This window comes from Amblyomma americanum, chromosome 6 (assembly GCF_052857255.1).
Source record: "Amblyomma americanum isolate KBUSLIRL-KWMA chromosome 6, ASM5285725v1, whole genome shotgun sequence".
In the NCBI taxonomy this organism is placed as follows: Eukaryota; Metazoa; Arthropoda; class Arachnida; order Ixodida; family Ixodidae; genus Amblyomma; species Amblyomma americanum.
The window spans coordinates 187,888,643-187,907,377 of record NC_135502.1 but is presented as its reverse complement, the minus strand read 5'-3'; the positions used below and the strand labels follow the sequence as shown (position 1 = coordinate 187,907,377).

General features: G+C 44.9%; 1 protein-coding gene across 1 annotated transcript in view; it reads right to left on the bottom strand.

The window, feature by feature from the left end:
* LOC144095630 (tight junction protein 1-like) overlaps positions 1–18,735 on the bottom strand; it is a 432,906-nt gene that overhangs the window by 139,109 nt on the left and 275,062 nt on the right. The gene's annotated exons all lie outside the window — the stretch shown is intronic.

The following is an 18,735-nucleotide window of genomic DNA, read 5'->3' as shown; positions in this document are numbered from 1 at the left end:
ACCTAACAGGGCTAATTTAAATTTTATTTTAAGGTACTACGAGGATCCAACAGTGACGCAGCTGGTCAATACATGCTGCTTCTGCAGTGCACAGGCATGATGCAGCCGCCGGTAGCTGCGACAGCTGCGGTAGGCGCGGGCAGGCGGAACCTGTTTTGCCTACAATGCGAAAGTCGCTGCTGACATCAGCGCCACCGCATCTTCGTGACGTTGCGGTGAGAAGGAGGTCTATACGTGCGTATAACATGGAGGGAACCGCTAAAAAGCGTCCCCATAATGCCATGACTTTAAACGTCAAGATGAAAATTCTTGAAGACGTGAAATGTGCCAAGGAGTCCAAGACCGCTATCGCGAAAAGGCATGGCATACCGAACTGCACGATTTCGAGAGGATACGGAAGGATCGCGAGAATATTGAGAAAGCATACAACAGCGAGGCTTTTACCCCAATAGGAAGAGGATGCGTCTAGCCGACCACGAGGACCTTGAGAAGGTGCATTTCCTGTGGTTGAAGTTGAAGTTTATTCCTTTCTTACAAAGGAGGAGCCGGGACTAAAAGCTGTGGCGACAGCTTGACAATGGTCCCGGCTCCTTTACATATCCGGCAGTACAGGAGGAAAAGCGACGGCTATACATACAACAAACATACATACATACAAAGCAAAAGTAAATAAATCAACACTTCGCAGGCCACCTATGCACATCATGCAAAAATGACAAAATAAAATGCGATGCGATGAAAAGGTCATAGATAATCATACAACGAATGGTGCATAATAATCAGAAAGATTGCATCTGAAATTCTCAAGGAAAAGAATTCTCCCGGCAGTATTCCCGAATTTCGTGTTTTGATTTTCAGGTTATGTCAAAATTTTCTTCGTTTAATCTGTTCAGCAGAATTGGAAGGTTATATAACATAAGGATTGATTCACATAATAGGCTCTTGGTGTTGGGGTAAACCAAATTTCTCTGTGTCTTGTGTCACGGCAGCTGGCATTTTCTATGAGTTGTGCAAGCAAAATGATGAGGTTGTCGGGGTGTTTTAGGTGAGATTTGTAACATGATAGTAGTCTATAAGTATATAACGCAAATATTGGAAGGATTTCATACTTTACAAAAATATTCCTGGTGGGAGAAAAGAGTGGTACATTTGCAATACATCTCACTGCTTTTTTCTGAAGCAGATGTATCTAGTTAAGATTTGTTATGCCTGTTGTGCCCCACACTATGTTACAATATTGCAAATGAGAAAGTACTAACGCATTGTAGAGTATGATCTTTACCCTTATTGGAAGAATGTGCCTAAACCGTGCAAGTATACCAAGGGCTGCGGCGACCTTTGAACGTATGTAATCAATATGTGTATTCCAAGTTAAATTGCTTGAAAAGGTAACTGCAGTGCTTTTATGGACTCAACGAGCTCTATAGGCTGGCTATTGAATATGGCTTTGATAGCTCGCGATATTTTCTTTGCCTTAGGACGGAACAACATAATTTTAGTCTTCACTGGATTTATTCGCAGATAATTTGCCTCTGCCCATAAACTGAGTTGAATAAGTGCATTGTTTGTTTTTCGACGTCTGTTTTGGAAGTACCTGTGATAAAGAAAGATGTGTCATCAGCATATGATACTACATGAGCGCTACTTGTGCTGTAGCAAATATCATTTGTATAAATTAAGAACAGTAATGGCCCAAGGATGCTTCCTTGAGGCACTCCAGATGTTATAGGGAGAGTAGAAGAAGTTGCTGTGTTTATATCTACATACTGAGCTCTGTGTGATAAGTAGGATTCTAATAAAGTTAGCGCTACGCCACGTACACCATACCTATTTAATTTAAAAAGAAGGACATCATGATTAATGAGGTCAAATGCCTTAGTAAAATCGATATAAATACCAATAGCGAGCTTATTTTCTCTAAATGCCTGTATTATAATTTCTTTTTGTGTTAGAAGTGCCGTTTCAGTAGACCTATGCTTCCTAAAGCCATGCTGAAAGTCAAGGAATAAGCGATTGTAATCAAAATATGAAGTTATTCTAGTAGGGATTATTTTCTCAATGCCCTTGAAAACCACAGGAAGTAGGGAAATCGGTCGATAGTTATTGAGTAAATTTTTATCTCCACGCTTAAATATTGGCACCACTCGGGCAATCTGCATTTCCTTAGGGAAAATTCCAGTGGATAAAATTAAGTTGAATATGTAGGTAATAACAGGGCACAGGACGTCGAGAACATCCTTGACAGGCAGTAATAGAAAAATTCCCAGATGGTCACTCATGTTAGTATACGTAGTTCCAGCGAATATTGTGTCAGTGCTAATATTAGTAATAAATACATCCAATAAAGTAGAGCTTTGTTCTGTGATCCGTGTTGGATAAGTGATAACATTGGACAGCCCATATGCAGAAAAAGTAAGGCTGAGTTCATTTTGGTTAGGCGTAGGTATAAGCATGTTCACGTTCAGGTCTCCACCCAAAAAGATATTCACTTTCTGTTCCACAACATATTCGAAAACTTCGTTTAAGAAGGCCAAAAATCGGCTAAAAGTACCAGACGGTGGCCTGTACACCACGCAAAACAGATTATCAAGATGGCGTAGAGTAAGCACCTCAAGATCAGGTGTGACAGCACAGAAACGTTCTTCAGTATCACAGATAACATTCTCTTTTACAAGAATAGAAACACCGCCAACTTTCTTGTCCTGACGATTGTGAAAGAAACATTGATAACCAGGTGATTGAAATACAGCCGATTCATCTTCATACCATGTTTCAGTAAGCATTAACACCGTGAATGATACTCCTGAAAAGATCTAGCAAAGCATTCATTTCACTTTCTTTATTTTTTAAAGAGCGAACATTCTGGTGAAAAAAGGATAGGGCTGGCTTTTTGGTCAGAACCAACTTCTGAATTTCTTGCGGCAGAAAACCCATAATTGTTGGACAACAAAGCTAGACAAGTGCAAGCACTTTATGCTATCTTGGACAGGTCATCCACGCGGGTGATAGGGATGACGGGTGTGGTATCAGATTTGCGAACATAGATTTTTCCATTCTTGACCCACGCATATTTCCAACCCTGCGCTTTTTTCGCTGCATTTGCAGCACCAAAGAGACATTTCATGGCTGGACACAGGTGCTCGTTTACAAAGATGTCGTTCGGTTCTAACGCCAGGTCATTTGCCGTAAGCCTGCACTTTCTAGCTTTTTCCAGGAAAGAGTTACGCTGAGCTCTGCGTGTAAACTGCACAATTATGTTAGGGGAGGCAGCATTTCCGACAGTTTGAACACGATGGCAAACCTCAATGTCAGCGTCTGCCAGAGGCATGCCAATTTCTTGAGCCAGTTTTTTCGTTAGTTCTTGCAAGTTTTCATTTTCTATTTGTGGCACTCCTTTAATTTCAATGTTGAAACACCGTGAGTGCTGCTCGGTCTGCATAAGTCAGGACTCTTGTTCCTTTACCTGTGCACACAGAGCCTGACGTTCCTCTAGCAGCGTTCTTATTGTTTCTTTCAGATCCTTGTTCTCTGTTTCAACTCTTTTAACAGAATCTTTTATTTCTTCATAGCTTTTGTTAATAAAGCCCATGCTGGTCTTAATTTCTCTGATATCTTTCCTGAGGTCTCGCTCGATGCTTTCTCTCATATCGCAAAACTCTTGTTTTATTTCACGCTTCAAGTCTTCAAACATTTTCTGAAGCTCTTTGGTCATTTCTCGGATTTTGACAAACAAAATGCAAACCAGCTCCAAAACAAGACGCGCAACAAAGTGCTTGGCAGCAATATGGTAGCGGATTCACACTGAATAGTTTTACATGCAGTAAATGAAAATTTCTGGTAGCAAACCTGCAAAATATGGGCAGAAGATATAGCATGACCGTTGTCTCCGCTACCGCAGCTGCCAAGTGACGCTGGACGAAACTGTCGCAGAATATGTAGCCTCAGTCAATGTGACGTCACGCCGGGGCATCCAATGGCTGATGGCCTCCTTCTCAAGCGCACCCGAAGTTCGAACCTTCCTGTGACGGCCTTGTGTTCCGCACCATAGCAGGTGAAAGTGCTGCGGTTGATAAAGATGTTTGCACCAACTGGCAGCAGCAGAAGCTCCAAGAATTCAGAAATTATGGGCCCAGCGACATCTACAACGTGGACAAAATGATGCATTTTTATAAACTTCTTCCGAACAAGTTGCTCAGCTTCAAAGGTGAGAAGTGCACTGGTGGAAACCATAGCAAGGACCGCGTCACTGTTCTAGTGGGGGCCAACATGGACGGGTCGGAAAAGTTGAATCTTCTCGTTATCAGGAAAGCAAAGAACCCTCGAGCTTTTAAGGGTGTCCAAGGACTGCCCGTATTATACGAAGCGAATACCAAGGCATGGATGAGGCAGAGGGATGCCGAGTTCACCAGGAAGGGCAGGAAGGTCGTGTTTATCGTGGACAATTGCCCAGCGCATGGTGAAGTGCACGACCTGAATTCCATTCAGCTGGAGTTCCTCCCTGCAAACACAACAGCCATACTCCAACCAATGGATCAGGGCATCATTCGCAATTTAAAGGTCTTCTTCTATCACCACGTCCTGAGGAGGAAGGTGCTGTGTATGGACAGGGACAAGTACACCGTAGATCTTCTGTGCTATTCACATTCTGGCTTGCACTTGGGATGAAGTCACAGCTACTACAATTCAGCGATGCTTCGATCATACGGGTTTCTCCAAGGAAGTGTCCACAGACCAAGAAAAATCTGACGACATTTCTGAAGCACACGCCGTTTTTGGTCTACTGGCTGACAGGTGTGGCACAAGCAATGTGACAATGGGTGATTATGAGGCCATTGATGATGACGTTGTCACCTGCCGTGAAGACACTTTAGCCAACATCTTGAAGGAAGTTGAGGGAAGCACCAGCAATGAGAGTGAAGATGAGACCGACCATGATGACAACCATAGCTCCCTAGTGTCGACTAATGAGGCAAGCCAGACAGTTGAACTACTCCAGCAGTACCTCCAGCAAGAGGGTTGCTTGGAACACATATGCAGCCTAACCAGGATGAATGACTGCTTGGTGAAGTCATGGTATACCAACCTGAAGCAAACTACCTTGCACAGCTTCCTTGTGGGTCACAACCCTTAAATGAAACTACCAATAAATGAAACAGTTTTCCTTGTCCCCATCGAGTTTCGCTCAATGGGATTCCACTGTATATTCCAGTTTCATTCAAGCCGTGGTTGGCACAAAGCAGACTGTTCATTTGACCGAAACGGTATAGCAAGCCATTTGTAAATGCTGCTTACAGGCAAAGTCGGTGATAAAGGGTTTCCAGATGGCAAGGAACTCTGGGTGGGAGTCTTGATCTGAGGCGAGGGTCGACTAAGTACAGAAAATGGTAGTGATGTGTCAGCAAGCTCCAGAGCCGATACGTTTCTTCAGAAGCAAATCTTTTAGCCATTTGGGACGCATCAGATTTTGTGAAAAAGGTTTGAATGTATCGCCGATGTTGGTAACCTTTACGGGCCGCTTCGTCTACCTTTACATCGGTCAGAATGTGCCACAGTGTGCTGGTATCCACTGAAATCTTATGCAGTGGCCTGCAACAATAGTCAAATGATGTAGATACCCAATATCAAGGAGAATAGGCTGATGATTGGTTTTCTTCAGCAGGTTGGACAGGATCTGCAGGGATGCTTTCGAGTCGGTAAAGATAACGCATCGGCCGGAGGATCGGCGCAGGATATAGGAAACAGCTTCTTTAATGTTGTGAAACTCAGCTGTCGTAGAGGAAGTCTTCCGCTGCAGCCGGTAAGAACGGACATGGCTTGTTGAAGGCACATAAAGGCCACAGGAAGAGGTTTCTTGAGTAGTTGAACTGTCGGAGAAGATGTGGGTATGCTGCGTATATTCCTCGGCTAAGTAGGCTAGAATAGCCTGCAGTAGTGCTGCCTGTGGCATGTGGCTGTTTGCATCCACACCTGGAAAGAACTTGTTCACCTTTAGAGGCATGAGTGTCCAGGGGGGAAAGGACAGACGTAGTAGTTTCTGTGGCTGATTAATAGTGGGGAGGGGTAAGAGCTGCACAGCTTTGCCAAAGCCAGAGTTGAAGTGAGCTCTATGTTGGAGGTGCTTCTTCCCTTGGATGGCATGGCGGAGAGGGGAACGCATAGTTTCCTGGGCGGCAATCACATCTAGTGGGGACAGGCTGCTTCCCGCCACTGTTCCTCTTGCACAGGAACCTTTGGGGAGGCCAAAGCATATCCGCAAGCATTTGTTGCGTGCGGCCTCGAGAATCTTCTTGCTTGTGGAAGATAATCTTTGAAGCACCTGTAGACATTAGCGCAAGATTCCTTCAACGTAGGCTTTCTCAAGCAGAACCATTGAACGACAGTTGCTGCCCCACCGTGTTCCCACCATAAACATGAAAACTTGCGATGCCGCACTGATCCTCTCGTGAAGTTTTTTGATCTGAGGTGACCACAAGAGATTACTGCCTATCATTACACCTAGGAATCACTGTGATCATGCGTAAGGTAGTGACCATCCACCTTGGAGGAGCGAATATATTTTTTTTTTGTAAAAGCCATGGCAACTCTCTTTTCTGGCGAGAAATGAAGACCTTGGGGGGCCAGGCACATCGAGATGTGCAGTAACACCTCTTAAGACGTTGCTGGGTGATATAATGTGAACGTGACGCATTCCAGATACAGATGGCATCTGCATAAATCGTTATGTGCACTCCTCGCAGAAGGTTTCTGTTTATGTGTAGAAGGGTAATATTGAACAGTAAAGAGGGCTAAGCACCGCTCCCTGAGGTGCGCCCCTCTCCACTGCATGAAAGAGTGTAGGGTCATCTGGAGTACTAATAAAAATTTGTCGTTCTTTAAAATAGTGTCCAATCCATTTGTACAGCTTTCCTCTGAGGCCAAAATTCGTCAAGGCCGCGAAAATTGCATGGTGAAAAACAGAGCCACAGCCATATTGAAATGCTTGTAACAAGGGTACAATACGTTGCAGCAGAGGACATTCGAAGTAGAACAACGATGTTACTGCTGAAAAGTGCACTGCAGGTCCATAATATGTTTAAAAATATTTGCAGAGCAATGAACAGCAAAATATGCCAGGCCATGCAGTAGCCACAGTTAGGCACGAAATGATTTAAATAAAATAAACCAGGCCTTGCCTTTGGTGTTGCCAGTTCTGCCTCTCCAAGGTGTACTTAAATGTTTTGTTGGAAGTGAATTACGTGTGTTGCTGCCTGGTTGGCCAACTGAGAAGCAGCTTCCGGGCTAATTATGCCAGAAAACTTTGCAACAGACAGTGTTTAAAAATTATGTGCACTATGAGAGCAGGAACAGCAGCTGGCACTGCAAAGCTGCAACATTTGTGGAGGTTTCACCACTTGTTACACTGGGCATCAAAGTTCCGAATATCTGTGGCAATCCAATGGCAACTGTATGATGCCCAAGAAAATTCTACTCCCAACCAACGGATAACTGCCTCACACAATGGATAACTCTAGCAAGTCTCATCGTCTGAAATTAATACAGGGATCCCATCTGCCTTCAGACTATGTAGTGCATGTAGCAATGAGGAATGGTTGAGGTGGTTGTTGATCATGATCCAAACAATTTTTTTTTTCTCGGAAGAAATGTTTGGGTATTATTAATTTTTGTTCTAGATTCAGTCTCACTTTTCCGTCCCAGCAACGAAGTTGTTGGTGCTACAACAGTCACTCCTGCACTGTCGAGCGGTAATTTGAGTTTTCAGTTATTGAACTAACAGAGTATCAGGCAACAACTTGGCAGTGGACAACCCTACAACACTCTTCAAGGTGTGCATTGGCAAGGCACACTGCGTTTCATATGCTGGAGACATAAAAATCGCATTTTTAAATCAATTATCTGAACATACACTATGGCCCGGTGATCGTTGCTTCTTGGACAGTCTCAGAACGGAAGCTCTTTTAATGTGCTGAACTAAACATGCTGCTCTTATGGCCATGGTGGTCCATGGCATGCCAGCACCTCCATGGCACACCTGAAAGAATTTTTCAAAATTAGCCAGATTGCTGCCATCCCTCATGGCACTGCCCCCACCGAGATGAGGTGCCATCACATATGGCTTGGCTAGTGTTGGGCTGCTTAAAACGTCAATTTGGCCGGAATCAGCAGCTGTGCGTCGTGACGCTCTCCTCTGTGCACAGATTAAAGGGGGATGCTAAGCTGAAGAGTCAACTTTTGAACTACTGCGCCAATTGTGATAAAATTTTCAAGGATGGTGTATTTCTTCTCGTTAGACTATATTCTAAATTTCAGCTCCCTGGCTCAAACAGCAAAAAAGTTATAGCTGTCATATTGAGCAATCAGGTGTGTCTATCATTTCAAAAATAATGGAGATATACCAATTGTTTGTGATTAGATATCTTTCAGATGATTTACAGTGCTGGATAAGGCCAGTTGCATATTTTTTTTACCATTTCTGTATAAATGTTATCACTCTAAAAACAAAGTTCAATTTTTTTGTTGTCATTATATGTCAGAGATCTCAAAATATTTTGTGTTAGAAAACATTTAACGACCTCAAAAGTACCTTATCTTGTTCCTGAGAAAATTTCAGTCGAGAAACCACCTTGAAAGCTGCTTTTGTTGATGCAGCTTAGAAATGATAGTTTTAAAGTGCAAACTGAGAAAAATAAGTGTGAAGATTTCAATACAAGCTATTTTTTTTTTTTTTGGGTAGAAAAAAATTATTCAAAGTGCCCCGTTCCATAGGTGGGGCCCCCTCTTCAACACGACACTGCTCTGTGGCAAATGTTTCAAGCTTTCTTTTTTTTTTTTTAACTTTAGAGCTGTCCATCGCCCTTGCCTTACACACTATGCTCAATGTATCTCGCGCAGGTTGTCACTCTGTCGCAGTACTCACGCTCGAGTTCAGATAAGTCAGCGCAGGCCACTGATCAATGTTACCTTCTGCGCCATCGACGTGATGGTGAAGCATCGCTGGACCAGCTGGGCGTCCACGTGGTTGTTAATTGTAACAATACAAACGACGCTGCCAGCCTTGGTAAGAACGAGGTGCAGCGAACAGGCAACCATGGTTTGCAGGCTTCCGCGACGTGCTCAGATAGGATGACATATTTGAACAGCGCAATAAAACTACGGGACACAACGAAGAATGGACACCACAAGCGCTGACTCGCAACTAGATTTTTATTCACGTCAAAGGTATCTTAAATACCAAGAACACCATACACAAACCAGAGGTAAAACAAAAGAACACAAAAGCTAATCATCATGCCCACAGTGGTGACGATGTTCTTTTGTTTTCTTTTGTTTTCCCTCCGGTTTGTGTTTGGTGTTCTTGGTATTCCACGCTTCTGTAGGAGAGCATTTGCGCGGCCACCATTTTCTTCGCAATAATCATGCTGCCCTGACCTACCGTGTGGTAAAACGTGGGTTTATAGTATGGGATGCAATCTACGTTCGAATTATAACCGTTGAAGGGCCTGTGGCTCGGCGCTCTTCCGCATAATGGTGGAAAGTGCCACGTGATGGCTACCCTTTTTTTTAACTTGACGGTCGTGAAGGGACACATTGAGCATGTGAATGCTCTTAGTTTGTGCGCTTACACGAGAGACATGCATTCTAAGAAGTTTGCTGAAGAAGTAAAAGACGAAGAGGTGAGCATATGCTCCCGCAGACAGCATCGGTCATAATTAACACAACACGTACAACCATAGCCTGCTGATTCATGTGTCCTGCTCAGCCGAATCAAATCAATCAAATAAAACTCAGCGCCAGGCTGTTCTCAAAATCCATTTTAAGGCACAAGTAATCCATCATTGCACTTTATAACTTCTTATGGCTTCTTGCTATTTTTTTCGATTTGTTGCCTTCAATTCAGCGAGCGCCAAATTGTGATATCTAACACAGGACAAATGAATAATATATGAAGGCATCGCATTTATTCATATTGCCTCCGAGGCGGGCCGCACCACATGAAATGTTTGTGAAAAGCGTTACCTATATACAAATGTATTCACATGTATACATTGAGGGCATCACTTAATACTGTGACAATCATTAAGATCGAAGTTCTTTTCCTATGCCACTTTCCATATGTCTTTCACAAATAGTTAACACTGCAGTCACTGTTTCTCTGCTGCACTTTGGTGGTGCGCAGACGCCTGGTACTGGGAGCTTTTGAATTTATTGCGTAGCGCAACTAGCACAAATGCTTGATGTTTCGTAGCGACAATAATGATGCGGACGTTGTGAACGCAGTTTTATATTATTTGACAGGGTTCCTGACAAGGGAACTAACAAAAATGTTTCCTTGCTCAAAATGTAGAGCGTCTCTTTCTATTGCAGTGTCAACGATAAAAGCAGCCTCTTTGACACTCTGAAAAACAAGGGGCAGACTCGTGCACCCTAAGACTAAACTATTCAACCTGCTTCGCTATGCAGAAGTCTTTTTTTCGAAGAATATGAACGACTGCGATGTGTTTTGGCGCCCCATCGACCATGTTCTGGACACCTTTCATGTAACGCTCCCTTGCCATGAACATAAAAATGACGCTGTTGCGAAGATTCTGCTCTACTACATCGCAATGCGTACGAGGCAACGTTCCATTGGGGAAACACGGGACACTGAGAAAACAACAAAATATAAGAATAAGATTTCAAGACTTTGTAAGGACTGAGACCGTGTGAAACATCAAGCATTTGTGCGAGTTGCGCTACTCAATAAATTCAAAAGCTCCCAGTACCAGGCGCCTGCGCTCCACCAAAGTGCAGCATAGAAATGGTGACTACGGTGATACAGATTACATTGTATAACTCCCACAGGAGAATTTGTAACATGCAGATGTTGATGAGTGTGCTTGGACCTTTGAGGCCCCTCAGTGGAGGCAACGCACCACTTTGGCCCCCATTTTATTTCATTTCATTTTAATACCTTCATTTTAATACCTTAAAGACATATTGGGGTACAAAAGGGCTGGGTACAAAAAAGTCAATTGAACAAGTGTTATGTTGACAAAAGGACGGTAACAACTTCAGTGAATTTGGATGGGCATGTAATGGAAGCAATGTTGTTGGAGAGGTCGTTCCAGTCTACAGAAACACGATGAAAAAGAAGTAGCGGCGCAGGTAACAGTACGGGCACGTGGGCGACACACTTGGAAAGAATGACGAATGTGGTGAGATATGCCGGCCGGTGGGGCAATGCAGGGAGCGCAGCGCAGCGAACTGTGGAAAAATTTATGGAATAGGCAGAGGTTAGAAATACGACGACGAAGTGGAAGGGGTGCTAAACTGGATTCCACTTTTAAAGATGTCACACTGATGTCGTATGACTAGGAGGAATGAATGAGTCTGGCTGCTCTGTTTTGAAGTGACTCGAGCGCATTGATAAGGCAAACTTGATGAGGGTTCCAAATTGGCGATGGATATTGTTACGAAGTGATGACTGCAGTCCGAGAAGTAGAACGACAGCAAAAATGGCATCTAAACAAAAAGTTTTTATTTTGGCTGACTTGCGCCCACAATGGACTGAATCACTCAGCGGCGGCATAGCAATAAGCGTGCTCGGCGGTCGAACAGAATGCCTGCCGCTGTCAGCCGTGCTCAATTTAAAGCCGATAGCGAACTTTCGAGATAAAGCATGTAATGTTAGTAGAACAATCTGGAACAACGTAGAATGAGGTCTGCCTGGATGCGATCAATCGAGATAAATCTGGTCGCGTCTTGCATCGCAAACAAAGCAATAAAGCGGCGTGCCGGCAGCTTTGAAGAATGAACACACAAACACTGCAAAGATTCATAGCATACAAGAGATTTATATGCTAGTAATTTTACCTTTTGTGGGGCGCGGTGAGGATATCATCGTAAAAACCCGAGCGTTTTATTAGCAGAGGAAATAATGTTAGTAACGTGTGTAGCCCATGATAAGTTGGTACACAGCGTGATACCTACCGTAAAAACCGGACTATAGGTCGGACCGGAATATAGGTCGACCCCCTAACTAACCAATTCTAAAAATGAAAAAGATCTTTTTCAATGGAAAAAGTACCGAAAGACATCCTTACTTTGAAACAAATGCGACTCGAGAGGTTACACAATGGTGACAGTATTTAATTTCATTTAAATGCTGCTTGTATGTACACCCGGCAAATTTTTTAACAATATCACGCACCAATCGGCCCGCGTGTTTGTTTCTGGCACAGGCAAGTACGGCGCCGTAGAGCAAAGTCCTCCTCTTCATGAATCGCCGCAACCAGGATGGCGAGCCTTTGAATTGCGCCCTCGTGAGTCTAGAGGCACGCGCGATCTCTGCCGCTTTCACGCGGATGCATTCGGCAGTCACAGGCAGCGATCTTGCTCGCAGCGCAACGTTTCCTTCCTATTCTCGATACACTACGGTCTGCCCACGAAATGATGTTTTCTTCTGGTTGCTGCAAGTTGTAATACGCAGCTTCTGCCTCCGCCAGTACTGAATGCTCTTTTCGGATACTCCAAATTCGCGCTGTGCCGCCAGGTTCCCGTGAGCTTCCTCGTACTCAATCGTGTTTTTCTTGAAGGCGACGGTAAATTGCCGTTACTTTCCGCTTTGCATCTACCAACGCCTCCTCTATTTTCAGTGCCCGGCAATTCACGCTCTCAGCGCCTTCGCGTCTACGTTCACGTAGCGCGCTTGGCAGCCGCGAGGAGGCGCCACGTAAAAAGGGTTTGTTTATCACCCGATGGCTCGCGTGATTTGGCCATTTGGGATTTGGCGACGTGCTTTGCTGCGTTGAAACATGTGCTTTTGCGACACGTCTCGCTTCGTCTGACATGGCGTACTGTTGCGTGCCTTTGTGCAAGTCGGATGAAAAAAAGAAGACTCCGGGACTATCGTTTCATGAATTTCCATCAGACTTGGCATTGAGGGAGAAGTGGATTGCTGCAGTTCGACGCGATGGTTGGAAACTGAACGACAGGTCGTGCTACACAAAGGTTTGCAGCCGGCACTTCAAGAAGGAAGATTTCATTGAAGGCAAAAGACGTCGACTGAAGAAAGGTAGTGTACCTTCCGTTTTTGATGACTTCCCTCATCATTTGCAATCGAAGGCAACACGAGACAGGAGCACAGCAAGCATAGAGAAACGAGCCCAGTTTACGTTTTCGCTGTCGACGAACGCTTCGGCCGCCACCGCATCAACCTCTGCCTTGCTACCGTCCGTAACTTCGGCCGAACCACCTACTGAGGAAGGTGCTCTAATGGACACAACACCTGTCAGTGAACCCGCGGACCACTCTTATGTGAAGAGTAATATGAGCAATCGAGGCGTCCAGGTCGACTGCAGAGCACCAACAAGTCTACTGACAACAGAAAGAGCGAAGTGGAAAAGAAAAGAGAAAGACCTAAGAAGCCAAATTTTGCGACTGACACAGACAGTTGATAAGTACAAGCAGCTGCTAAAGGAGATTAAGGAGGACTCGCTCGCTACGGATCTTTCTTACATATGGCAGAAAGCAACGGAAAATGAGTCTTCTGCTTTAATTTTGCTTGATCAGGTGATAAATTTTAGGAAGAAACGACCAACATGGTCTGAAAAAATGACCCGTCAATGTGTTGTGCTGAGACACCTTTCTACAAGAGCGTATGAACACATGCGGGGCCATGGAATTTTCAAACTTCCTGGCAGAAAGACACTGTCCGCATACATTGGAATACAGAACAGTGAAACAGGCTTCACAGAACTGGTTGAAGCTCGCCTCAAAGTTAAAAAGCGAAAGCAATTTGAAAATAAACATCAGTTGTATGTATTTCATTAAACTTGAAGCACTTCTGATTGGATTTATTCTGCAGATTTAAATAAGTGTCGCACTTTTCATTGTTTTTCAGGTATGCCACTGACGAAGTCGCAAAAGCTCTTTCTTAACACACTATATGTTGCATGGTGGACTTTTTCATATTGACTTGATTCTAGAAGGTCCTTGCATGGCGTTCGGATTCTGTAAACTTGACACTTCACTGAATAGACTCTGTTGAGGTGATTTAAAGCATGGTGTGTGCATTCTCTTCTAACCCAACATCGCTTATTGAATTGAGTATTCTTAGTTTGTTCTGCTGCTGTGCGCGTTGCGCTATCCTAAGGTGCTAGAAATGCAGTAAAGCTAAATTCTCAATGGATTCAACTGGTGCCAGAAAAAGACGAGTGAAGTTCACATCCATTCACATTCTGTAATATCTGCTTCCGATGTCTTTCGGTTGTTTTTCTTTGATATCTTTGCTCAGTGCTCCTCGTGGGGCAAGATATGTTGAAATCGTCACATATCCAGACCTGCGGAAAACAAAGCGGGAGAACACGTCTTGCTGTGTTTTTATCCGCTGCGTTGCCACTTGCCACCACGCGCACCACCTCTGCCCCTCCGCTGCCCTGTTAAACCAGCGTAGGGGAACCCTGTTTAGGTGGAGGCACCTGGCGGCAATGCGTTGTACTATCGCCGACGGCGGCGGGCTATTGTCCTGCGCTCTTTCGCCGGGCACTGAAAGTATAGAGGAGGCGCTGCATCTACTGAAACGGAAAATGGTGGCAAAATGGTGATGGAGGCTGCTGACTTCAGCCACCCATTGTTGCAAGACTTCCGTATTTTTTCCGCCAATGACCGGTATATAAGACGGGGGTCGACTTTTCACCATGGTTTTTTGAAAAAAAGTTCGACCTATATTCCGGTTTTTACGGTAAGTATCTGTATGATGAAGTGGACTGCAAAGGAATGTTAGCGATTACGTATGAAAAATCAAGCAGGTTACTTCGGCGGTGGAAGGACAATCGTTTACATTTATGAAGGTTAAGTTCCATTAGCCAATATTTGCACCATTCCTGTATGTGGTTTAGGTCTTCTTTATGAGGTACTTTTTCAAGTGCTTTTGCAAAATCCAGGAAAATGACGTCGGTCTGTAGGATAGAATTGAGATTAGCATGTAAATCATGAATAACTAGGGCTAGCTACATTTAACAAGAAAGACCTTTTCAAAAACCGTGTAGGACAATTGAAAAAAGTTGTTCGAGTCGAAGTTTACGATATGTGTTGTGGGATACACTGGTATCCCCCCTCGTCCCTTGTGCCAGCGGCGATCGTGACTTCCACGTGCGCACTGGCCACCAGGAATGTGGAGAGAAGGCGCCCTTGCGACTCAGCTGATTTCCGCCCCAGCACTGACGTGACATCACGGCAGCGCACTGCCTTCTGCGGAGAGGGTTGTATGCCTAAGGTTGACGGCAACCATCTGCTGCTAGGGAGGCAATGTCCGAGGGGATAAAAGGGGGAACTCTCGGCGGGAAAGAGACTCTCGCTGCCGGACCTAACCTGAGAGCCCCAAGGAACCCTTTCGCTGCCCGCCGGCCCCCGAACCCAACGCTGGTCGACGTCAATGACTTGGTAAGCTACTGAACATCTATTTTACGGATAGAACATTCTTCGCAGTGTGCTTTGCCTCGCGTTAGGATAATAAACTATTTCCTAGCGTGCCCTGCCATTGCCTATTTCGTCCAGGCCTGCCGTAGGGGGGACTCTGCACCACGGGTTGGGGAAATGTGTTGCGTACTTGAATAACGCCTGCGTGTAGCTGGCACGGAGGCTCACCTACCTGGCCGGTTGGATGCAGAGTGACCCCATATTTTGGCGCCAAATGTTGGGCAAACTAGGCAATTGAGCAGTGACCTTTGTTTGAGCGAACGACTGCCGTCGCCCTAACAAAGGATGACAGCCGACAGGAGTGACTTTCAGTCTTTGTTCATGCTGTCAGAGCCAGCGCCATGGAACCAGGGCTCCCTACTCGATGCGCCTTTGGAAGGGTTTGAATTTGTGAATCTTGGGTGTTCCATGCGGAATAGCCGAGGGACATCCCCTGACGCTTTGGCAGGACTTAGGCCTGGCATGGGGGGCTCCACATCGGGTGCCTCGCCGCTCCACGGCGGTGGCGGTAATAATGAGGCACTTAGGCCTCATCATTCGACGCCATCAGCGGCACAGTATCTTGAATAAATGGGCTTTCTTTGCCCTCAGAAATTTATTTATGAACAGGATAAAAAGAAAACCACAGGGTAATCCAATGAGCAGTCCCTGACATCATGCTGAGATGATGAGCCATACAAGGCAAAAAAATAATTCTGAGAAAATGGCCCCTGAAAGTTGCGACATTCCCACAGGTATCCTGCTGAATAGTTGGAGCTGTCTCCGTGCCCTTTCTCTATTTGCTGCCTCTCATTCCATTTCTTCGCCTTGCCCATGCGCATGGCATCTTTCTCAGCAGCTCACTGGATGGCTAGCTGGCCAGGTCTTAGGAAGCGTCGATGCAGTTGTCTCTTCACCATGCGGACGGACCAGAACACGTGGCGTGTCCTGAATTTCATTTTAGGCCTCGTGACAAACCACGCAACGACTGATAGGCTGCATGAAACTGTTCAAAGAGCACGGCGATCGCATATATATACATGGCGAAAGGCCAACACCGGAGCAGACAGGTGGACGGTGGAGACCATCACGTCAGCACGCGCAGCAGCCAATAGCAGCCATCCGTTCCTTCCCCATGTTCTCGAGGAGCGCGCCAATCGTAGCCTCAAACTTGAGACGCGGAAAACTCGAAGGCCGCCGCGAGGCCTCCAATCAAAAGCTAGCCACGCCTCAAGCAGGCTGCTGCTACCGCCGCTGCAGGTAGTAAAGAAAAGCGCAAAAATGCACGAATAAAACAAGACCAAAATGGCGGCGCTCGGTTCAGCGCATAGAGTTTCTTACTATTAACTAGAGGGAAAGCTGCCGCCCCGCCTATGGGAGTTTGCATGGAACTTGCAAGAGACCACCTGTACCACCATGGGTGCTCTAAACATCACGGTGTGGAGAGCTATTGACTGCAGAACTACAACTTTTGGCCAAAAAATAATGAAAAAACAAACATTGTTCGATAATCAAGAATGTCCTATCATTCAATATCCTGTCTATAAATCACAACAAACGAGCAGAAAAGCATGTAAATGCAAACTTTGCTCAAAATAAGCAATGGCTTGCTCTCCTATTGGCCAAGCATTGCAGACCACAAAAGCCAACATTTCGTGCTTAACAGGCACACTTTTAAAAAGAAATAAGTTTTTGACAGAAATATTGTTGCTTCAACATTTTAAAAAGTTTTCCACAGCATTTTGGAAAACAAAAACCTTTTACTGGCGCCGTGTGCTGTTGCGTTTTCATTACCATGGCTTTTGCACACTACTTCTACGCCGAAGTCGTCTGCGTGCGGAGCGCACCGTGGATACGGAATGGGACCATTTCAGTAACGCCACTCTCTGTTCCTGAAAAAAACCTACTGTCGTGCACCAAGTAGTTCACCGCCCCATGATGCTTTGCACGCCCATGGAGCTACAGGTGCAGCGCCGAAAGCTTTCCCTCTAGTTAATAGTGAGAAACTCTATGGTTCAGCAGAGAGGAATAGCGCATGCACGTAGTTAGGGCATTTTCGGGGCTTGCTCGCAGCTCGGAGGCTGCAAAGACGTGTTATATATTTAATTTCCGATATTTTCACGAATAAGATATTGATAATAACAGAAAAAGGTAGTTTACCATAACATATAGTACTGGAATATACACTTTTCCAAAAATCGACTTTTTCGCGATTTTTCGGTTTTCAAAGCTCGCGTCGTCCCCCCTTAAACCCTCTTGAAGGGACTGTGAAAGGAGGTCTCAACAAAGATGCAATGTGCCTAGGATGCTAAAGGATGCCACTTCACAAATATCTTCTACTAAAAATTTTTTAGAAGCGTTTTGTGGAAGCTGATTTATTTGTAGTCAAAATTTTAACTGCCGCGTCTTCGCGCCTTTGCTTTCCTCTCATCACTTTTTGCACACTGAAATGTCGGCGCTCCACCGCTGGCCCCTCACACTCGCCCCTCCGCTGGCTGCCGACACGTGCGAACCAATTCTGGCAGTCCACTGCTGACGTAACGAGCTCTACATGATGTAACGAGTGCGGATTTCGGCGAAAGCCCAGCCCCGCAGGTCGTTGCTAGGCATAGAACCGGGAGTTTTAAAAATTGTACTGTAAATTATCGGCTGGCTTTTGAGGTCTTGTAAGCGACATGAATGCTTGTTGGCCTGTACTCTACATAATTCAATCATTTTATAGCCAGCTTCAAACACCCTTTCCAGGGACCTCTTAATGTAGCAATTCTGTGTGGTCAAAAGTCGTTTAAAGTCTGTCTCGGTATTTCTGTCTATCCTGAACAACTTATTTACTAGTAAGTAACGTGCAAATGGTAGTGCTTGAAGCGGTGATTGTAGAAATAATTGCTACTCTCATTAAATGAGTAACTCAAGTTGAATGGAAACCAAATGGAAGAGGAAGACTACTTCTAAGAGCTATGATGAAATGTTATCGTTAGGTTCTTGTGCTGCATTGAGCAGTCTGTGTGTTGATGGCAGCGATGGAACTTCCGCTCAGTCGTCTGGTAACCAAAATATACTTTTTTTGTGACGCTCATTCACAGTTTAGTGTCCATTTCCTACATACATCTGACTAACCAATTTAACCAACTAATTGCTCTAAGCAGGTGATGATACTAAAGAAACAGTGCTCAGCTAGAAGACAGTGAGGAAATGATGCTTCCCGGCCTGCAGAGGCATGTAAGCGAGCGGAGTAATATCTCAAATCACCCAAATGCGCTGCTTATCTTAGAATACCATCGGTGCATCAAGCCCCTGGCC